Source organism: Myotis daubentonii, chromosome 4 (genome assembly GCF_963259705.1).
Source record: "Myotis daubentonii chromosome 4, mMyoDau2.1, whole genome shotgun sequence".
Classification (NCBI taxonomy): domain Eukaryota; kingdom Metazoa; phylum Chordata; class Mammalia; order Chiroptera; family Vespertilionidae; genus Myotis; species Myotis daubentonii.
Window position 1 is genome coordinate 88,419,998 of NC_081843.1, and position 23,953 is coordinate 88,443,950.

At 45.8% G+C, this 23,953-nt stretch overlaps 1 protein-coding gene across 6 annotated transcripts in view; it reads right to left on the reverse strand.

Annotated features, from left to right (window-relative positions):
• IRX2 (iroquois homeobox 2) overlaps positions 1 to 23,953 on the reverse strand; it is a 38,430-nt gene that overhangs the window by 9,666 nt on the left and 4,811 nt on the right. For 4 of the 6 annotated variants that reach the window (XR_009452682.1, XR_009452683.1, XM_059694650.1 and 1 more), the window contains exon 5: positions 23,226 to 23,826. The exons of 1 other annotated variant lie outside the window; for it this stretch is intronic. The gene's annotated coding sequence lies outside the window, so the exon portion shown is untranslated. Of the gene's footprint in view, positions 1 to 23,225; positions 23,933 to 23,953 lie in introns of those variants that run through there. One more of the 6 variants, XM_059694651.1, reaches the window with a different exon arrangement.

A 23,953-nucleotide genomic window follows, 5' to 3' on the forward strand; every position in this document is an offset into this window, starting at 1 on the left:
TCTGTGGTACCCAACTTGGACTCAGAAGTAAAAATAACTTCATGATATGATGGTTCGCCTAAAGTATTGCATTTTGCTAATTTTTCACATGATTAATTTAGAGTAAAATTACTATGTGATCATGCATATTTACACATTATTTGTCAATTCAAAACTATATCTATTTTTAAAGGAATGTTTATTTTCTCTATGTCAGAATCCAAATATACACATTTATGAAATTAATTACCAAGTCCATTTGATATTTTTGAGTAATCCTAGTACCCAAAGGCTATAGAGAGACACTGGAACTTAATGATTCTGGGTACAATATCCCTGCACACGCATTTAAAAATAGAAGCCATTACATTTTCTATATTTTGCCAAATTGCGAGTAAGTGAGCAGAGTGAAGGATGACTGTGATGAGTCAGTGCCGACTCAGCGCCTAGAATATCCTCAACCTCAACAAGTGTCAGAATTATCCTGCGGCCGTCACCTGAGTCATGCACAGTCCAGGGGAGCACCCTCAGGGAATCCAGCACCACTACCCCTCCTCTGGTAGGCACAGGGTTCTCAGACCTCACTCAGGTAGGCAGGCACCAGGATCAGGCTCATCCATGCTTCTCAAGTATCTTTGAGAAAAGCCAGCGGTGCCCAGCTCCTAAAGATGCCTGATGTTCGTTAAAACAAGCAAAACCTCAGTTTTCTGTTGATTTCCCACCATATCTCCCTGCCCAGGCCTGAAGGAGGCAGTCTTTGGGTGACCCAGCACTGGGAAGAATTGCTTTACATATTCACACTCTCACGCAGACACAGGGCATCTCCCTCCGGGCAGAATCTCAGGGAAACTGAAGGCTCCACAACCAGGAGCTCAACTCAATGTAAAATTCCAGGGAGTAAAATTTCATGAATTATTCTGATATAGAAAACTCCTAACTCAGAAGGTCACATGCTCGTGCTGGTCTGTATTATTCAGGAAAAAAGATAAAGGCTTATTATTAATTATGTCATTAATCACATTATTAATTATATTATTAATCACATCAATCAGATTCATCGGTTAGTGACACTCCTGTGGTCACAGTAGTCACAGAACCCTGGCATTGCCTTTGAGAATGTAACTATGAGTCATCTGTGACTGCATCTGTGGCTTTGGAATTGCGGGCCATAGGTGTTGGGGACAAGTGTGGGAAGTAGCAGATAAGATGGGCTGGACACTGGTTGGCCCTGCCTTTCTGGACACTGAATTGCTGCCCCTCCCCTACACATGCTCTATCAGTCTTACCAGTGGGGCTGATCCCATTGCAGGCATGATACATGTGGCTGGTCTATGTTCAGGGGCTGGTCTGAGGCTGGGAACATGGCACAGGCCAGGTGATCAGCACAATCCCTGCTCTCAATGGCCACCGTGATGGTCCAGAGATGAGCATCACCACTGACAGGCCAGTTAGTGGCCACAGCTGGGAGGGTTGCTTCATCCTTCCCTCAGTCCACCTCTCTTTAAAACATCAAGGACAACTGCTTCCATGTGCAAACAAACAGGGAGCCAAGGTCACCTGCACGTTTTGTGATTGTGCATAGTGAACATTGATGGTCTGGACATGAGGAAAGGGTAAATGGAATTTACCTGTGGGAAATAAAATGGGCTTCTGTAGGCAAAGAGTCCCATCATTCTGGGATGGTCCCTGACCTGGTGGACAGGCCCCTCTTACACTCTGGTCACCTCTGGGTTCACAGACACCCCATGACACCACGCTCCAGTGCTGCCATGCACTGGTTTCGACAATTGGGCACATCCTATACAGCCCTCCTGTAATGATAGCCAGAGAATGTGTGTCAAGATAAAGTTCCATTGCAAAGTGAGCATCAGAGACACATTTTTTGAGGGAAAACATTTTTCATATTCTGAAGTAGAATGAAAGAGATTACACAATATCTCACAGACACTGAGCACGTGAGTGAGCCATCTACTACACGTGTACTTAGCATGCTGGTCTCCAACCATCCCACGACTTAAAGTTCAATGGATTTTAAGAGTAGATGTACTTGACAAAGCAAAGACTTAGCTAAAAATGATTTGCACATCTACAGAACTTTAGTGTGTGTGATATGCATTAAAACGTGTCAAAGTTAAGCCTGTAAGTCTCAGACCGGCTCCTGGATTCAGGGACAGGTTTTGGAATGAAATGATAAAAGTGGGATTACATCGCAGAGCTGCAGTGAGACCGCGAGAGTCCCGAGAGTGGCTGGCTTCTCCCTCTCCGCCTCATCCTCAGCCGAGTGGCAGGAAACAGCTGGCTGGAATTTCTGAGTGCCCTTAATGAAGAGGGCTCTGCGTTGCTCAGATCTGCTGATTAAATAGAATAAGACTAATATTCCTTGGTGGTTCCCAGAAAGAAGCTTGCCTGGGATATCAGTTGAGTTTCCACACCCATTCTGGGTTCCTCTTGGGGGGAGAAATCACACTTGGAAATTAAGCTTCGAATGGCTTGGTCTTTGTCAGTAAGCTTTTTTTCTTTCCACATATTTTGAGCAAGTTTCCTAGATTCAACTCAGAGGTCTGGGCTGTTTTACTTGTTGAGAGAGACCTCTGTCCTCAGAACGGGAACCCAGGGATTTGTAGAAAGGTCTCCACTATGGCATCCGTGGAATGATGGAGTGAACCCACAGGGCACATAAGACAGAAACAGGCAGTCTGGAAGCTTCCAGAAATGAGGACTTCCACAAGGGCACCACAAAAATGTTTCCAAGCCCTGCTAAACACGGTTTGGGCACCAGGAGCCCTCTCTCCCTGGCAAGAGAAGACATGATAGTCATGGGTCATTGTTAGTAGCTTGTACCCTTAACTGTTTACTGAGATGAGAGACCAATCACCACAGCCCCAGTTTTTCCCCCTGATTAGCTAGTTTCACTTATGTTTTGGGGGCTATTTATTCTTTTTATTGATAGGCGTGCACTATCCCCACCTCCTGTCAATAAAGGATGCCCACCACAAGCAGGAAATGACAGAGGGCAGACTCAGCTGTAGGCTTGCTGACCCTGGAGCCAGGCGCACTGGCTTTGCCCCACTGAGTCCCACAGAAGGGAGAGTCCCAGGTAGGTTACAACAACAAATACCAATAATCAGCTACTGACAGATCCATCAGTCGCTTCTGAACCGTTCACCACACCCTCAGAAAGAAACATACTGTAGAGCTACACACATATACACACCCCCAACTGAGACACAGTTCACAAACCTATCCAATGATATTTTCTATTATATCCTACTAGAGGCCTTGTGCACAAAATTTATGCATGGTGGGGGAGGGTGTCTCTCGGCCCAGCCTATACCCTCTCCAATATGGGACCCCTCAGGGGCAGTTGGACATTCCTCTCACAATCTGGGACCTCTAGCTCCTAACCGCTCATCTGCCTGCCAGCCTGATCGCCCCCTAACTGTTCCCCTGCCAGCCTGATTGAAGCCTAACTGCTCCCCTGCTGGCCTGATCACCCCCAATTGCCCTCCCCTGCTGCGACCCGCCTCCTCTGCCGGGATCAGCCTCCTCTGCACCATGCCGAACTGTGGGATTCCCAGTCCTCACAGTGTGGAGCGGCCGCTGGGCCGGCCTCCACTGTGCATGCAGCCATCTTGTGGTGGCCATCTTGTCTTGGCTATCTTGTGACGTCATGCATGAGGGTGTGACGCTAGCTAGGCTTTTATTAGTATAGATTTCATCTAAGTAAAACTGCTAATTGACCTTATAACCCACTATGGCTCTCAACCTGTAGTTTGAAAATAAAACTAAATTACTGAGTCCATCTCACATACCCATGAACACTTCAGACCATGGTCAGAAGCTCATGTCCATGTGACAGTTCCTACATGAGTGAGATATTTCTGTTCCTATAGCCACGCCCTGTCCTATTCCAGGAAGACACATTGACTGAGTAGCTATGTAATGAAACTTATGACATGGCCTTTTATCCAAGGTAATTTAAACAACTTAATGGACAAATAGATGTTATTGGTGAACTTCATATGGGACTTGCTTTGTTCACGGAGCTCTCATTACCTTAAAAGATCACACATCAATCCAGAGAACCTTGGGATTATAAATTCTTAGATTTAGAGGGATTGCATTGATGCTCCTTCCCAATTCTTGTTTAATATATTAAAAGTACAACACCTATAAATGGCTAAATTGGAATCCAGTATCAGGAATACAGTTAAGTGCAGTAATATGAGTTGAATTAATTAACATGCTGATGTGGGCAAGGCCATAGCCACATAGATTGAGGCATGAGATTGAGGTCCATACTTTTGATCCGAGATTGTGCATGTGGGAAGTTCTGTTTTATACTCTGGGTTTCATGGTCTGAGCTTGCCTTCCCTCCCAGAGAGGAGCTGCTCATCCATGGTTAAAGGCACTCCCACTAGAGTAGACAGAATTACAGACACTTCGAACTACCTGAAAATTCTTGAGTGGTCTCCAGCCCTCAGAGTTGAGAGATAAGATGGGGATTGTGGCTCTTGAAATGATTTCATCTTGCTCAGAGAAGTCAACCCACAAGCCTAATCTCATTAGCTCTACATTTTGTGGAGGCCAGATTGGAAAAAAAAAAATAAAGTTGGTTTTTTTAATCCAAATTCACACCCATGAAATGGCATCCCCAAGGGAAGTTAAAATAAGAAATGAAAATTATCTAACAAGGGCCATGCAAATAATATAAAAGAGTTGGGAACCACTGGGACCCTTCTGCCTACTTTTCACTCACCCCTGGATGTGGTTGGGACAATTTTTCATTTGTAAAATCCAAGGTCATTTTAGTCACTGGTGACGTGCTTGTGAAGAATTATTAATAGAACTTGGAACAACACTACTCAAACAGAATCATGATCTATATGCCTATGACAAGTGCCATGTTAAGGATTCTGAGAGGTTTGGATAACAATAGCTGGGTTTTCTCATATAAATGGAGCACCTGTCAGCTTTTCCAATAAAGAACTTTTACTCCGAGCATACTAAACTCTTCCTTACCCACCTGCCATCACCCTGCCAGCCTGGGAAAGGTATTTTTAAATGTCTTTCAATCTGTTTCATGACTTCTAAGTGCAGCGGGAACAGTCTGTCCACGGGTAAAACACTTCCTCCTGCAGCCAGCGAGCATTTGAGAGGTGGCAAGCCATCACCTGATCACTTTTGCCTTTTTTCTTCAAAACCTCTTCATGAACATGCTGCAATCTGGAAAAAGGGATTCCTCTCAAGGGGAAAAAGAAGCCAGATTCTGGTTCCCAGTGCAGTGTGTCCTGTGACCCAGTGTGCTGTTAGGGACTGTGGTCACAGCTCCTCCCCAGCTCTGCGAGAGATGCCTGTGCCCCCAGGGAAATCATATCCTCTCTGGGATGCAGTTTCTGAGGCAGCCTCCCATGGCTGCTGGAGCATTAATGAATTAATATTTGTAAAGTACTGTGAGGGTCTCAGAGATCAGGAATCCCGTTCCTCCCCTCCCAGACTACAAACACATGGAGAAGAGACACACAGACATGAATCTGGCTTTCATGCCACCGTTATGTTGTAAATTGCAAACCCCCACTGATTCACTCTGTCCCTTGAGTCCTGCACTCCCAAGTATCCTGCCTAAAACAGGGACTCAGAAGTTCCTGGGCCCACCTGGGACATCCACGCAAACAATTTGCTGATACTACCTTTCTACTGTTCTAGCAGCAAAGGCTCTAAGTCAGTGGAGTGAGTTTACACAGGCTTTCTTTTCAATGTTATTCATCTTCTGCAATGTCTCTCTTCTGTCCACTGTCTGAGAACATACCACTATTGAAGGGTTGGATTGCTTTCATTTTTAAACATTTCCTTTTAAGTTTGGAATCTTATTCGTGAACAGTATACCCAACATTCATTTGTAGCTTAGAAGTTTTGTGAACCATTCTAAGTTATTTCTCTAGTAAAAATTTCTGTAAATAGTGTGATAGAGTTAATATTCAATGTATTGAATAAGATACTAAATAATTATTAAAGTATTATAAGATCATCTGATTTCTGTGTGCTTCACATGTGCTTTGTTATAAACATAACCTTTTCTAAGAAAATAATCCCAAATCTGTTACTACAATGTTCACTTCTCAATCAAGAAATTGGTAATGAAAACATTTCATTCGGATAATAAATTAATTGCTCTGTCATCTGATAATTTTTAAGTTTTGTAGAACTGCCTACAAATGGAAAAAAAAATGAAGTCACACAGTTTCTTAGGAGTGGTTCTGTGGGATCCTCTCCAGGCACAGGTGAGGTGGTGAGACCGGAGAAGTTGAAGGATGTGGCTACTGGAGCTGGAAAGTGGGCTGTCTGACTCTATAGCCAATCTGCCCTTCCCACAGCTTCTCAGATTACGGGACACCAACTAATATACATTTAAAACGCAGTGTTCAAAATATTCACTCTAACAGTTATCCTTTTGAAACACATGCGCCTGGCACTGTGTAGAGCATGGAGCCACACAGCTGGGCCGTGGGCAATCCGCCCTGGACACTTACAGAGAGGCCTACAGGGAAGCTCACTATGACCCGCTGGCCACCGAGGGGGCTCTCAAGGAGGCCAGGCAGAGCAGCCAGGGCCCCCTTGGTGAGGATGGCTCCCATGAGAGGCCAGTGGGGGCGATGGCGAGGTCACCCAGCCAATGGTGGGTGCACATCTGCAGGAGGATGTGCTCAAGAAGAACCGTCCACACTGCTCCTTACTCTTTCAGAAGCAACTTGTTTACTGACCCTCAAGCAGTGCCTTCGCACTTCATCCTAAACTTGAGATGTTTACTTCTCAAAACCTGGATATGTGTGCCCACTGAAACTTGGCATTCAGGCACCTCTTGCCCAGCTCCTGATATATGTGAGACAGCCGAATGAAAGGAAGAGGGGCTCCACTGTGCCTTGCAATTTCTCCAGGCAGCTGGCGCTAGACAGAATATGCCAACTTGCTGACTGGTGATGACTGACAGTCCCCAAATATTCCTGAAATACACGGTCAACTTAATACGTCTTGCTTAAGGGTTGTTAATCCATGTGAAATAACGTAGACATAACTCCTGCTCTAAAATTAGATTGTGCAGGCGAAGCAGGAATCACAGGGGATGAGCCTCAGTGTGCAATTAGGGGAGCAATGCAGTCTCCTCCAGGAACTGTGTGTGGGGGGGCGGGGGGGGGAGCGCAAAAGGCAAAGATATTGTGTGTGATGTTAAAGACTTAAGCGACTTCAACTAATGTTTGAGCCAAGCAAGCTCAGTGGAAAAAAGGGAAAGAGTTTAATAGAAAGTGCGAGAGATGGGACATGCTTATGTGGGTTATTCCCTCAGTTCAGTGTAAGTACTAGAGCCTGGCTGGTGTCCCATGGAATCGAGTCAGCAAGAAGCCAACAGTGCACTCATTACAAGAGAGAAAATTAAAAGAACAGTTGGCATAAGCCACAGCTCTATATAGCTCATCTCCCTTTCAGATTTTGAGTTATTCATGGAAATTTAAACTCTATGGGCAAGAGGAAAGATAGGTAGAAGCAGGGTAGAAATAGAGATAGAGAAGTTTATAAAATCAAAAAGTAAAGGTCTCAGAAATGAAAATGAGGGCTAAGATTGTAGTTTCAGGTTCCAGAAGAACAAAGGGGCCAGAGCACTTTCTTACTCTTCATTTGCTGAGCTCTGGATGAGCCTGGGGTCAGTCCCAGAAGTGTCCCTGCCCCAACCAGCACCCTTATATGACATAAGGTGGCAGCCACCTGGGCCTGAGAGCTGAAACACTGGTCATTGCTACCTTTTTGCCTAGCAATGGTTTTGGATTATACAGTTTGCTTGTGTGTGTGTGTGTGTGTGTGTGTGTGTGTGTGTGTGTGTGTGTGTTTTCAAATGCTAAAGCCCTTTTTGTAAACTTGTTGTGGAGTCATTTAAGAAGGATTGATGCTAGCAGCTAGCTACTCTACTCTACTGAAATCAGAAGGGACGTTCTGCCATTCCCTATCTGTTGCATATAGGATGGAGTTTGTTATGTTCACACAAAATTATAGGTAGGCACTTACTGAGAAGATTCCCATTGATGATGATGATGATGAGCTTGGAAAATCCTCACCCACACAACCCTGGGCTGGTCCTGGCCCATTGTCTTTATTTCATCCATGACAGTCATTTGCCCAAAGGCTAGTTAGCGGCAGGGCCAGCTGAGGATGGGGCCTTGAGGGGTATGGCACAGGGAAGGAGAAATTACCCTGGAGGAGCAGACTTTGGGTGAAGGCTTAGCTGGGCTGTGTAGAGAATCTAGAGCCTGTCTGGCCTGCAGTGGAATCCAGAGCAAATGCCTTGCCCTGGGTTAATCTGGGCAACTTCCCAGCCTCATTTTTCTCACCTGTAAATTGGGGATGATAGTCATCACTGTGCTGTAGCACTGTTGTGAGGATTAGATGAGATCATACATACTAACTGCACACAGTAAGCACTAAGTAAATGCTGGCGGTGACTGCCTTGATAATTAGCTGAGTGTCCTTAATCACTCAGAGCCTCAGCGCTCTCCTGTGTGAAAGTAAAGTAACATCAACCCAGACACCTCAGGGGTTTGTATGAAGTTTATATGAGGCATGGATGTGATGTGCTAAGTAAACAATCTACTGCTAAATCTTCTCTGGGTCTGAATCAATACTGTTGTGAAGCATCTCAAGCCAAAAGCCCCCTTTCCATGCAAGTTACACGAGAGAGACCCTGATCGCTCTTCCAAAGTGCTAAATAACGCCCAAGCTTCTTAACTTTACCCTGACCACTGGAATTAACCCAGGTTTTAACATTCACCATAAAAGATATGTGTGTTTGTTAAATGAGTGGTCCTGTCCAGCCAGTGTGTCTCAGTGGCTGAGCATTGACCCATGAACCAGGAGGTCACAGTTTGATTCCTGGTCAGGGCACATGACTGGGTTGTGGGCTCAATCCCTAGTAGGGGGAGTGCAGAAAGCAGCAGATCAGTGATTCTCTCTTATCATTGCTGTTTCCATCTCTCTCTCTCCCTCTCTGTTCCTCTCTCTGAAATCAATAAATATATATATATATATATATATATATATATATATATATATATATATATATATATATATATTAATGAGTGATCTTATATGGGACAAAGAAACCATGACATAACAAATGATAGGATGGCTATGCCCAGCTGTGATGTGACCATGGATCCTGAAAGAACAGTCTCCCTCATCATTGGGTGCTGTCAATCTACCCAATCTCCATCATCCAAGATTCCCCCCGCCACACCTGCTAAGTCAAAGAAGCCCAGGGCAGACCCATTAGTGGAAGTATAACTTAGTTCTATCATAATTATGCCTTCCCACATCCCCAAAAGAACCACCCCAAAATAAAATGTCCTTGGAAACCAAAACTTAAACATGAGCATAATCTATTTGTTCCCCAGCCCACAGAATGCTGGCTCAGTTTGATACAAATGATGTTTGTAGCCACTAATTAAACAAATAAAATATTAGGCTGAGAGGAAATTTTTCAAATGCATTTATCTATTGAACTACTCTTTCAAGGCCATTCATTAAAATTAATAGCAGTTAATGTTCATAAAAATGGTTTTGAGTTTCATGAGTTTCTTTTTCATCTTTGAGTCTCCTACCCAATCAAAAGATCTCTGTGCTAAGTCTTATGAGCAGGGAAGAGGGTCTGGAAAATGATACTATTCTTTGAGGGGAGGGGACCTATCAGTGTCTGCACAGGCAGACATGCCCATGCTTGCACACACACGTGCACACAGAGACATACACACTGTTCCAGCCCACTTTAAATTTTGGCTATAGCATATACATAATGTATTTATAAGCATAGTTGTCAACTTAATTGATGTCATTGCTAAAATGCCATCCCTTATTTTGTGGCAGTTAAAAGCCCATAAGTTCCATGAAGTAGTAATTAAACTTGTTCTACCAACCTAAGTTCCCTTTGCATTTGTACCTAACAGGGATTCAGCACTTCTCACAGAGAGTTTTACTAGAAGACATCTCAGTTAAGAAAGCATGTTTTTTGCTCACTTTCTGCATAACCAAGAGCTGGAGGCATCACTGTGGTGGCAAGTTAATTAACTGTGAGGAGCTGTCAGCAAGAGGAGGGGCTGGGAATCAAACCCCAGCTGCTGTTTCTCCCCTCCCACTGCTCCCTGGTACTGTCCTCTGCTTCTCACCCCGCACATATTTTAATCAGTGCATGGCATTTCAAGGCGCCTTGATTATTTAACAAGTATTTAATAAGAACATATACCTAGAATAAATTCTAATTGTCTGCAGTTAATTTAAATTGCACTTAAGAGCAAGCAGTTGAGCCAGTTTCATATGGACAGGTCCAATCCCATTAAAGAGATTGCACAGATTTCTTGAGAAGACGAGAAGGACAAAGAATGTGAGTTTGAGGGTCCAGCCTCCTGCACCTGACTGTCTACCTAGCCTCCTGAACCTGACTGTCTACACAAAGCCCCTGCAAGTTGTCATCTACACAAATCTCTTGAAGTTATCTACACAAGCTTCCTGCAGTTGATTGTCTAGACTAGGCCCCAGAAGGTGGCTGTCTGCACTGGGTGCCTGCCACTAGCAGTCTGCACAGTGTCTCAGCACAAAGATGTGTTTTTGAAAAAGAACCAGCCAGAGAAGATGAGGGCAATTATGCAAGAGGTTGGCAAGACCCATGTCCTACTGCTGAGGGCCAAGAGTCTCTGATTCTGCAGGCAGGGGTCCTCTTGAGCCCCTTCATCTGGCCGGTGTTAGGTCTGCAATCTGCTTCAGGAAGATGTTTTGGAGTCTGGGTGTGGAATGGCTTGGTGAGGGAAAGGTTTTGAGGCAGGAGACCAGCATTTGGAGGCTGTAGTGGGCAGGTGACAGAATGAGGGCCAAGGGGAGGGTTGTAGTGGGAGATTAGACAGGCAGGGAAAGAAGAGAGATACCAGTATCTAGGCATTGCCTTTTCAACTATCATATGTCTTCCCTTCAAAACAGCTAAAATGAAAATGTTCCATTTCATGTGGGTTCATGGCTTAGTGTATCTCGTTTTACCTCAGTGTAACTTTTCTGCTTAGGACATACTAAGCAGAAAGTCACATATTCTATGAACAAACTTGTGTTTACACAGACCACAGAGCAGGCACAGCAAATGAGGAGCAAATAGAACATTGTGCTGGATGGGGGACCAAAAACCAAAGTTCAGTGGTCTTCCAAATAAATAATCTCAAGGACACAGAGTAATTCAAATCTACTGAAGCTGACAGGAATCTCTTAAGAACGCTGTGTCCCCTGTAGGATGTTAAGAAGCTCATTGACAACACTCCTGGCTTCATGAGTGGCGTTGCACAGCATCACAATGAAACTAACAAAAAATTATTGAAAACCCCAGTTAGCACCACTGGCTTTTCGTTATTGTTGAATTGAAAAGTGGGCACTTTAAAGACACTCTAGCCCAGCCAGTATGACTCAGTGGTTGAGCATCGACCTATGAACTAGAAGGTAACAGTTCAATTCCTTGTCTGGGCAAATGCCCAGGTTTCTGGCTCAATCCCCAGTGGGGGGGCATGCAGTAGGCAGCCAATCAATGATTCTCTCTCATCATTGATGTTTCTCTCTCTTCCTCTCTGAAATCAATAAAAATACATTTAAAAACAACCAATACACATGACTATGCATCAAAACTGCACATTTCAAAGAGTACCTCATGACCAAAGCTATGGCTTTGATTGCATCATATTGCTTCTTGCCTTCTCCATCTGCAAACACTTGAGCTCACACATATTCGCTGTGTGATTTCAGGTCATTGCACACCCAGCAGTGTCCCTGCCCACTGGGACACAGTCTGATAAATCAATCCAGCTCCAGAAAACAGGCCAGGTCCCAGATTTGGATGCTGTCATTCTGCCGGGAGCTGGACCATCCTTGCTGTTTCAAGGGACCTGGCATATATGGCATACGGTTCTTAATATGTTTGCTCACCTTCTTGGTACTGTGTTTTAACCAAGGTCACCTCTCCGAGAAAGGTTGAATCCCCAGGTAGGGATTTTCCCCTGAAGTTAGGGAGGGAATAAAACCCCTCGACTAAGTGCCAGGCGGGTAATTAATCACTTTAACTACAAACAATCATGCTTAAGCTACATAATCTTTACTCCCTGGAATGGAGATAAGAAACGCCCTAACCTTTGTAATAGAGATTGATAGGATTGAATCAACTGGTATAAATACAGATGTAACAAGACAGCAAGACACAGAACTCAGAACACAGCAAGACACACAACTTAGAAGACAGAACTCAGGAGACAGAACTTAGAACAGAATCAACAAGACAGAACTCATGAGACAGAATTCAGAAGACAGAACCTACACGGAGCCTGGAGACAGAAGAACTTCGCTGGAGAGAACATGGCAATAGATCCTGGACTGAACCTGACTAAAGAAATTGGCAAGAGAACCTGACTAGAACCTGGTGACCGAACCTGGCTAGAGATCTCAGACAGAACCTGGCTGGAGATCCGAAGCAGAACCTCTCTGGAGATCCAGACCAGAACTTGGCTGGAGATCCTGGCTAGAGATCCTGGCTAGGCTGCTGATCAACTGAACACTGTCTCCGTGTCATTCCTTCTTCGCCGACTCCGTCCACACCTTTGGGGACCCCTGGACCTGCTGGGGTTGGACCCCGGCATCATTCCCTCTTCCTGCTGAGTGTGGGGAAAGGTGGCCATGGGCCCACAGCTGAGTCAGGGCTAAGGAGGTTTCCAGTACCAGGAATCACAGCCTGAAATAGAAGTCTTCTATTTTATTTGGCAACTATGTTATTTAGCATATTTATGTATTTATGTGTCCATTGTATTATATTTTTAATGTACTTATTTGGTGATTGGCTCAATTATTTCTCTCAGATGTCTAAGAGACACCTCTGAGGTCAGGAAGAGGTCTATTTCTGTGCTATATAAAATCAAACGTCAGGACATTATGCATTTGTCAAAATCATAGAATGTGCAACAAAAGGATGAACCTTACTGCAAACCTAAGGCCTTGGGTTAATAGTAATGGGTCAATATTGGATTGTCAGTTGAAATAAATGCACCACACTAATGCAAGATGTAAATAAGAGAGGAAACTGTTTCTGCACTTGCTGTGTTGTGTTTTGTAATCCTAATACTACTTAAAATATAGACTCTATTTTAGAAATTAAACATATAAGATGTACACATGCTAATATTTGATTTTTTTTATATGATATGAGCAGTACAATGTGAGAGCAGGGTCCAGCTTCCTGTGTGTGAAGTTAATAGCAAACTGAGAATTCAGCTAAGAGAGGCTGCCTTTGAAATCACACCTCTGGTGAGCTGGTGACAAGTGCTCCTGCAAAGTCAGAGTTCCTTGATCACCTCCAGAGAAGGGGTTCAGAACTCAGAAGCCTTAACTATCCCAAAAGGCACTCCTGAGTGTGGCTGTACTGCACCCAGGCCAACAGCTGTTCACCTCCAAGGAAATAACTGAGCTTCAGGCCCTCTCCATGTGACCCTGTCTCCTTTTAGGGCATTATTGGCCTCTGCTCCTTGGCCTCACACTATCTGAAATTACCTTGTTGCCCACCCAGCCCACACCCATTGATGTCCAACCCCTGGTGTCTTTGAAACCACATTCCCAGTCTTGCTCCCAATTTCCCCACTACACCTTGGCATTTAATCTTCCTTACAACACTGGTGACCTGGCTTCCCATATGCAGAAGGGCAGAAGGAGGCTCAGCAGGGATGACCATGAACTTGCTCTCTACTGGGCCCTAGTGGAGCGCTGCTGCAGAACGTGAGGGCCTTCTACCCACGCCATCTCCACTACCTCCCGTCCCTCTGTGGGGTTCCTCAGGCCTTTCCCTATTGGGGATCAAATGCCGCGTTAATTTTAAAGTTTTTACTTAAAATTTTGATATTTATACATTATAATATGTACGTTGCCTTTAAATTTTAATAGATAGGTTAGAATATTTTAGAAGAAGTTAGATTTGGGGGGAAAAAACACAAGTTGGTTATTTTTATTGCTTACATTTCTCTGGTTTACTGTACAGTTTCTATTGAAAATATACAAGGTGTCCCCCCAAAATGTATACACACTTTGAATGATTATAAAGTTGGTGTTTATAAACACACAGTTCATTTTTAAAATTTAAAAGAATCTACAGAAGTGAATAACTTTTTTGTCAATGCCTGTTTTCAAACTGATGACCCTTCTGGTCCAGGCACTGCTAATAATGCAGAGCAATGGAATCACAAACAACAAGAATTATTTAAATCCATATTTATGCAACCTCAATTTGTCAGTTGTTGAGGTTTTGTACTGTAAACTTTATCTTTTATGTATCCCCATAAAAAAAAGTCTAGTGGCAATTTAGGTTAAATGTTCTTTGTTCAAAGCTTCGTTTGGCTTCAACCATTATTTCAAATCAGTTAAACCCGAAAAGAAGTGAAAATTAAGAGAGTTAAAGCATGTATACATTTTTGGGGACACCCTATATTTAATGTACACTTTCAATGGAACTGCTTTTGAATTTTTGAATAATTATTTCAGTGGAGCACAAATTATATGAACATCTTGATTACTGTAAGGTAAGGAGTGATTCTACTGACAAAAAAAATCGATGGAATAAATACGTAATTTGTGAATTATTCTGTCTTCATTTTATTACAAATTCAAACACTGCCCCCTCCCAGGACAGAACGCTCAGGCATGCACAGTGACCATTCCAGTCCGTCCTCTTTCATATGTCAATGACTTCCATGCAAGTCATATTTTGTAATTTTGTCATTAGAAGGTATGTTTTCCCAAGTAAGAGGATAAAGCACATCATACTGAGCAGTTTCTAAGCCTGAGTTCCAGATGTTCACTATTCAGATACCCGGTGTGGGACTCATTTGTCCTCTTGGCCTAGATCCAAGTGGGTATCTGTGGGCCTCGGTAGGGTGAGGTCTGTGAATGGGACAACAGGGGCAGTGGGTGATGATGCCTGGGCTGTGTGGGAGGAGGTAGACTTTGGGAGGAGGGCCACTTGAGCCACTCAGAGAACTACACAATGAGAGTCTTGAGTGTTGCCGCCTCCACTTCCAAAGGTCATGGATGTCACTGTCATCATAGCATTGTCTGGGGCACCTTTGCCCAGCAGCACCCACCTTCGGAATGCATGTACTACCCCTTCTGCAGGACCACTGCCCGGAGCCAGGGGTGGGGCCAGGCCAAGGCAGTCACCTGGCCTGTACAGAGCTCACACTCCATATCACCTGGAGCACACTTCAGGTGATGACCCCACATGCTTCTCTGGGCCTCTCACACCAGATGGTTTAGAACCATCACTGAGTTTCTGCCAGTAGCATTTTCAACCTGAGTCACAGGCCGAGTGCCCTGGCCTGGGGTGTGCCAGCCCTGCAGCCCCAGCCCCAGGAACTAGCCTTCCTGTTTACTGTGCCTGGTGTGCACCGTGCACCTGAACACTTGACGATCATACAGTCAGTAGAAATTGTTTACAGTATAGCTCCCGTGAGGTCTGTCTCCAGCTTTATCTTCTTTCAAAGCACAGCTTTAACCCAGCCTCTTTCTTTAGAAAACATCCACCCCACCAAAATGTTAAACTGTCTCTCTCATCCTGGCTTGGGCTCAAATTCACACCCCACTCCCACCCCCATCCCCAGCAGACGTCCTTCTGGAGGAGGCAAATACACAGGGTTGGGCCCTTCCAGTAACCCCTGTTTATTTCTGGGCCCATTACCGCCAAGGGCACTTTTATTTGAGGAGCTGAATATCACATAATTTTGAAACAAATGGTTTTTTCACTGCTTGAGAGCCAGGAAGAATAAACCTGGAACCCGCCTAGGCCTCCTGTTTAAATAAACTAATGTCATCGCTTGGTAGGCAAAGAACCTGATCTTGCCCCCAAATTTGAGTTGAGCCCCCCTCCTCTGCCTGCCAGCCTTGGGGAGCTGGTCCCAGGGCACCCATCTGTCCCCCATTCCTCTATCTTGGCTCTGTGGACACCCAGGGATCTGTTACCCCCAGGTGTAATTGGGGGTAGGATAGGGCTGAGTTACCTCACGGCCACAACTTCCCACAGATCAACAGCAGTGCTCCCCCAAAGGTTACCAAGCACACCACCACCCCAGATCCTATCCTCACCTGCCCTCAGCCCCAACCCAGGGCCTCCTCTGTGGCCTCATGTAGGTCCTGCAATCAAGGATCCTCTCCAACCTGTGGGAGATGTAGCTCCTAGGGTCCTGCACCTGACCTACCAGCGCTGACCTCCCAGTTCAAAAGAGTTTTCCTATCCGGGTCCCATGAAGAAAAGGGTGGGGAAGGGACTGGGTTGGCGAAAAGAATCAGATGTTAAAATAACATTTCCCCCTGATTCTGTAGCCTGCCCTTGGGGGCCTGTCGCAGGGCGAAACCCAGGCGATCTAGAGTGCTCGCGGGCGCCCCCATCCGGGCCGCGGACTGCACTGCGTCCACGTTGGCTCAGTCACCACCTCCAGGAAGCCCTCCAGCCGTCTTTTTTAGGAGGAGCGCAGAGAGGGAAGGAGTGTGTCGAGGTGACTACATTCGTGTTGTGGAGCCTGACATGTCTGGGAAAATTTCCTTAAAAAGAGAAACGTCACTGGCCACTCGCCTGCGGGAGTCCTGCGGAGTCGCCAGAGGCTTACTTCCGGCTCTCGCTCCGTTTGAGGCCGTCCTCAAAACCCGGCTCCGCGCGGGTCCCCGTGGTCACTGCCCGCCGCGGGCCGTCGGGGCCTTGCAGGAAGGCCTGTGCGAACCGAACAGCAGCTACAAGAGTGTGTGTGCCGCTACCCCGCTCGACGAAATGGGGTGCACGCAGGGGGGATTAGGAAAGGAAGGGGACAGGGGGAAGGCGGGAGGAAGGTGCCCCGTCCTGGGCGCGTGGGGGGGGCTGCAGAGGAGAGCTGTCCCCCAACCTGCGTGATTGCCTCCAGCTCAACCTAGGAAGCCAACAGGCTTTCGATTCGCGGCGGCGGCCCGCGGGGGTCCCTCCGCCGCGCAACCCCGGCCTCCGAGCGCAGTGGGGCCGGGTACCCACCCAGCACTCCCGGGAGGGGGTCTGGATACCTCGAACCACCACCACCTCCCCCCTCCCAGGAACTAGAGGCCGGGAAGCGGTGAAAGAAAGGGGAGCAGGGGAGTTGCGGAGGGGAGAGCTCCAGAGAAGGGCCTGGGCGATGCGAGCACCGAAAAGAGCCTGACTGGGGCCAGGAGCTGGACTGAGGGAGCCCGAGGAGGGCCCGGTTGGGGGTCACTTGAATGCAGCCTGGGGCGGGAGTGGGGGAGCCCCGCGTGGGGCCTCCTCCAGGAGCTCGGTCCTACAGGCATGTCGGTGGCGGGAGCTTGGGGACCCCAGACGCCCTCTCCCTTCGAAGGGAAGGAGGCCTGACAGTGGCGGGAGAACATCAGCAGGCGCTGGACCCAGGCCTCAGGTCCGCGGGGCCCTGGGGGCGCAGCCTCCTGCAGGGAGTTTCCCAGTGTCCGGCTCTGCCCTCTCCTCCACGGCCCCCCTACACCCCCCCTCCCGCCCCTCGCCGCCCTGGCCAAGCGCTCCCAGCTGCGACCTCGCGGCGACGCGAGCCGGTTGTCCACTCTGCCTTGTCCTGCTGCTTCGTCACCCGCCTAAGTCCGGTCGCTGCCTTTCAGGGCCCCCTTAGGACCAATGAAGCGCACACGTGGCGGCGCTGCGCTGGCGGGCGCAGGACAGCCATGGGTCTGGGGTGTACGCTGAAGGATGTCCCAGCTCGGCCGACCCAGGGCACTGGAGAGCGGGGGAGGGGGGGAAGGGGGGGCAGTTCCCTGGGGAAATGATTACAGTTATGTGGGAACAAAATACGCGCGCTCGGAGCCCAGCCTGGCGGGGCTGTACGTGCATTAAGGAGGCTCGGGCACCAGAGCTCCCCGGGATAAGGTGGGCAGGGAGCAGGCCCACCGCGATCGGCGGGCTCCTCCGGCGCCCGTACCATTGCCCACGGCCGCTGGCGTTTGGAAGGCGTAAGGGCGACAGTGGTGACAACCTAGGTCTTCCTTCTGCGCAGCGGAGCGGCTCCCAGGGCTGACACCGCCTCTCTCCTCCACGCCTCTCCGGCACCGAGCGGCCGCCCCGCCTCCCGGGCCACCTACTTGTCCTCAGCTAACCTCCTACTTCACCCCCCAACCTTCCACCTTCCGAGGAATCCCTTCCGCGCGGCCCCGGGCGGTAGGTGAGGTGGGAGCGGAGTACACGCGGGACCTGCACCCGCGCCGAGCGAAAGCGGAGCGCCCTTCCCATCCGCAGGCCAGACCGCCGCCCTGCCAGAGTTAGCGCGGCCTGGAAACCGAGTTTGCAGGGTCCTCCCCGGCCCACTCCTCCCCTATTAGAATAAGTCAGGGGTTAAATGTCCGCTTTGCCCTTTCTCTTGATCTTGGAGGGAAGGCAAGAACTGCTGGCACCTTTCTAAACCTCAGACCTGCGCTGCTGCAAGCAGTCCCAGCCCCTCTAACTTTGATCAGCCTTATTAATTCCAGCTGCGCCCTATTTGTTTGTCATTTTCCCCTTTTCCTCTAGAATCATTATTTATGGCAGGGAAGGCGGGGGGGGGGGGGGGGGGGAAGGTTCGGTGTGGTAGAATGGAGACAGGCAAGGGATGTCTGCGAACAGGAGGGTGAATTTTTCCCTAAAGGTCATCAAAAAGGAGGGGCCCAGAGGGCCTGGTCTCCAGGTTCATTACTCAAAAGCATTAACTAATTACCGGATCAGAGAAAAGAAAAGAATAAATATGAAAATAACCAAAGGTAATTATAGCCCTGTTGTTGACACTAAAGATTAATAATTGATCAGGAGTTACACAGGATAAATTGTCAATTTATCTCCCCACAAGGATGCACGTGCTTGTGTAGCATTGTTTTGTGTCTTCCCTGTGGGCATTTCCTGTGGAGATCAACTCCGTTCACATTGGGAGGCAACCCCAAACCTCACAGTCGCTTCTTTAAGAATATTACATTTCATTTGTCTTCAGTTTCTTATGGAACAAAGTTACTCTGGGACACCTTAAAAACAAACAACTTTTCCCTTTTACCCTGGGGGCCAAACTTAAACAAAAACATTCTTCCTCTTTCCTTGTTCCTGAGATTGCACAGAACAGAGGAGAGTGATTTCATAACTTATTTCATTTTCACTACATTACCAGTATAGTCTTCCTTTATAACATCTTCAATCTCTACCTTTCTTAGAAAGTGGGAGACCACTCTGTCCTCAGGAACGGCAGGCCTACTCTGTGTGTGTGTGTGTGTGTGTGTGTGTGTGTGTGTGTTGGGGGGGGGTTGTTAGTGGAGGCTCTCTCTCTTTGCAGGGGTAGCAGGTGAAGCATGCAAATAGGGGGTGTTTGCAGGTAAAACTGGGGTTATAGGTTTCTTCTCCCTCTCCCACCAAAGGCTGAAGTCCAAGTGCATATCATCAGATACCATTTCCCTAGAGTTCCAGCCAAACCAAAGGGGAGGGCTGGCCTGTGCTTTCATTATGGCCAATAGAAAGTAATTTTCAGCAACTGGAAAATTATATTGTCATAGATTACTTCTCCTTATAATAAGCCTTTAAAATATCTGCAGGGATTTGTCACATAAAGGTTTGAAAAACACATCAAAGGGACATGTCTCCTTTGCAATATGTAGAAATTCAAATGGTGTTAATCATAATAGCCACGTATCACAAACGTGTATTGTTCCCAAGATTGCCTCTTGGGTTAACACATTTTAAAAATGCTTGAAATGTTATATTTTGTAAAACAGTTAAAAACACATATTTAAAGATCTATTTAAATCCTTAATTTGTAGTAAAAAAAAAAAAAAGGGGGGGGGAAGACGTTTTCCTTGAGATTTCAATGCACTGGATAACTAAAGAAAACCTACAGGGTGGATAATCATTGTATATTGCTTTGCTACTCAGGAGAACTTGCTAAAAATTCAGTGTATTTAAATTTGAAAAGGGTTGACTCTGAAAAGAGAAATTGGCTTGGAATGTTTTTAAACTTATGTCTGTTTACCTCAACTCTAGCCGTGGAAGTTTAGGGCACATTTATAACGAAATATTAAAAAATGAAAGGTCCCCTTTACTCTTTTAGCCTTTTTAATAAATAATTTAGTGCAATTTTAAATGACCCTAAAACTCACCCGGGTTTTGCGCGCGGCTGCTGCATTCCTGTGTTTTGTGGGAATTTTTTTGTTTGTTTGTTTTGCAGTGGTTTGCACCGCGCAGAGTCCCCAGATACCAGGTCAACGCGTGCAGAGCGTAGCCCGCATGAGCTCCAGCGGCCCGCGAGGGGGTGAAGGCAGGCGCCCCCTGGACTCCAGGCAGCGCAGAGAGGCCCCAGTCCTCGCCCTCCGCTCCGCCCCTCCCCTCCTGCCTCGCATCAGACAAAGGTGGATGAAGTTCTTTTCAAGTTTCAAAGGCAGTGGCTGGGCAGCTTTGCAGAAACAATAACTCTTTTATTGGGAACAAATGTTGACATTTGATGGGCGCGGGAGGCAGCGGCCGCCGGGCATGCGCTCCCGGTGCTCTGGGCAGCGCAGGGCCTCCTGGCCCACCTGAGATTAAAGCGCGAATTCCGATAAATCAGCTCTAATGAACCCCGGACTGCAGAGGGCAGAGGGGCCACGGAGCCCCGAGTGTGATCAGGCCAGCACCCAGCCGCTTGCGTGGCTCCCGTTCCCCTTGTGCCCGCCTCCGGGAACAACTGCACATGGCTGGCGACTATATTTTTAATTAACTAGATTTTAAAGCAAAAATAAAATTAGACCCCATTAATCCTTCCCCAATGAAAGATACCTCCTCACCCCCACCTCCCTTCATCTTAACTAAAGATCTGCATGGCGAAGAGCTCATAAATCACTCGGCATTTCTTTAAAAAGATCCTTCTAAACACCTGCAGGTTTTATGTTCTTAGTGTACATTTAAAAATCAAGTTCTCCAGGAAGAAATCCAGGTCAGGAGGCAGGGTGGGTAAGTTATGGAAATCTCTGATAATTTGTTGGGCATATAAACATCAAAGAAGATTCGTTAGCCCGGGCTAATCTCCTGAGCTGCTTTGAGTTTTCACCAATTGAAAGGTGCAGTTGTCCCTGAGAATGGGGTCTGTCTGGGGTGTGTGCCTGTGTGGGGGGATGTATCACATGTCCAGGTAACACAATCTTCTGCTCCAAAGGGAGGCAGCTTTTATCTAGGCTTCCATTTCTGAACATATGCGCAGAGATCAATTTTTGCTGGGGTTTTCTACTCGCACTCTCCACACTTTAGGAGATGGAGTGTCTCCAGCGTTGCATCTTAATGAGGCTGTGTGGTCTTCCAGCGTTTAATTTGTTAAATATTGTTAACTTTCATCCTTTTCACTGAAGTCTTCAAAATACTCTATTTAGAATATTACATAAAACAGAGATATTGCCGCCATGTGTGTTGTATTCCCCGCCGATTTAGGAAAGATGGCTAATATTAATAAAAGCCAACGACTTATCAGCTTCATACTGTAATCTAAAAATGCTATCTGCTGGGCGGGGGGGCGGGGGGGGAATCATTATCTTCACAGAAATTCTATGAGGTTTTATGCCTCAAACAAAAACAAGCAAAGACGCTCCCAGCAGCTCCCTGTAACTTCCACAGATGGGCATTTGTTTTCCTCCAGACACACTGCCCCAGTGGCCAGGCACCCATGTGAACAACCCTCCTGTCCCTGAGAGAGAGCTCAGCTCCAAACCTCTCCTCATCTATTACTAGGGGAGGCAGGAAGGAGAGAAAGAGTTCTGGACCCCAAATATTCACTTTAAGTCTAACCTCCAAATGGTTATATATCCAAAGCCAACAAAATGCCTAAGAAGTCACAGAAAACCGAAAACTGAATCTGCTCCTTTCCTCCACAAACCACAACCGCTCCTCCCACCGCCCAGTCAGTGTCCAGTTCACAGCCTCCTAGGTTTGCCTCAAGTACCCAAGATTACTTTCAAATACCCTTTCTAACAAGACCCCAGCAAGAGGCCACTAATTTCTACAGCACAAAAAGCCACTGGAGAGAGATCCGTTTGTCAATATCAAGCGGTCCAGCAATTTCCCATCCTCAGACACATGGGCCTATCTGAGCTGGCAGATGTTTAGACAAGATTTTATAAATTGTTCAATATCAGCCCATAATGAACCCCAACTGACCATTCCAAAGCAGCTAAAAGCACCCGGGACGTCCCCCGCTGGGATGCAATAATGTGCTCATGCTGCAGCATTATTAATCACGGAATAAAATAGATGAACCTCTTGAAAAATAAGTGTATGATTGATTAAAGGGCAATCTGAGGAGCTATTATTCTTGTTTTATAACCGTAAGTTATATTCACTCAATTTATCTTTGCAGAGGAAATAAATGATTGTTCATTTCTTTTCTGAAATTATATTATATGGATATCCATATAATTTTGCTGAAAATTAAAGTGACAGGTTTCCTGCTTTTATGATACTAATCAAAGGAAATATGTTACTTGCCTACAAATTCTAGACTTGTCCTATAATTAGATAGTGAGTAACACAATAATGAGGCAATAGTCTAAGGGTGTTTAAGCTTTTCTTTTCCCCCAGGGTAAGGGTAAGAGCCACTGAGAGGAAAATAAATCTCTCCTCCCAGTTTTCGCCTTGTGTTTAATGTGAGTTATACGAAAAGGAGAGTTAAGAAGTCATTCAATAAATCTGAATAATCTATGCCAATTTGGATAATTTAGGCTTTAAAGTTATTTAAAATAAATAATCATTTCCATCAGTAATTTATGGTGGGGGTGTAACTCTTTATTATCCATGTTACCACAATTTTCCAGTTTACTTTACTGAGGAGGTAATAAATATTAAATGGATCCTCAAGCACAGGGATGTCAGGTCATTTTATTTTGCCAAGCTTAAAAAATATTTACACTAACAAGTATTTTGCATATTCGGAGCACAAAATTTTAATTTCCTTGCAATACATGTGTATATAAATAACCTAAAAATCACAGATATCTCCCTACTGCTTATTTCTCTTCCATCTGCCTTTTTTTATGAGCAAAAAGGGGAGGTTTTTTTACACATTATCTTTAAAAAGCCTGAGGTCAGATCACCTGGGGTGGGGACTGCTGTCACTGCTATCCCTGGGGCTCTCTACCCAAAGCACTCTTTTAAGAAAAAGGAGCCCCAGACACCATGTTGCTGTAGTCTAGTCTGTTTTTATTTACAATTTAAGATATAAATTAGTAAAGAATTATTGTTAAACAACCAACAAAGATTGTATAACCAGCAATGTTCAAATAAAAACCAGGCAGAATTTATTTACAAAAAGTTTAGATTCCATTGCAATACAACTTGCATAAATTACTAGAAGCTTTATATCATTATAAAAATAAATATCAAATTTGTTTCCACTTTTTAAGTACTCAAGTTCTTCAATCACGTTTTATTTCTACTGTGTACATCTTTTACAAATAAATTTTACAGTAAATCCTATCACACCTATAGCATATATACCGTGGCAATGAAGTGATCAATTCAAGATATCCTGAGAAAAAAGATTGTTTTCAAAAGTCACACGTACATTGGGGAAGCTATACTATGCCAACAAATTCACGTCTATCCAACAAAAGTCTGTTCGGTTCTGTTAGTCTGAGTTGACAGTGCTCTGCGGCTCCTTCCTTTACAGTGGCACAAGATGCGGTCCGGGTGAGCGCGGCTTTTTACGTCTGTGTATTTATGAACTTGGGAAGAAAGAATGGCCTGCTGACTTTTTTTTTTTCCAAAGCAATTGTGACACCTACCTGTGGACCAAGGAAAAAACCAAATCATCCCAAATCTTTCAGTTCCACACCAACATCATCACATTATAAAAAGGAGTCATCTGAAAGGGCTCGGCCTCTTTCCCACCTTTAAGAAGTGAAATAAGTA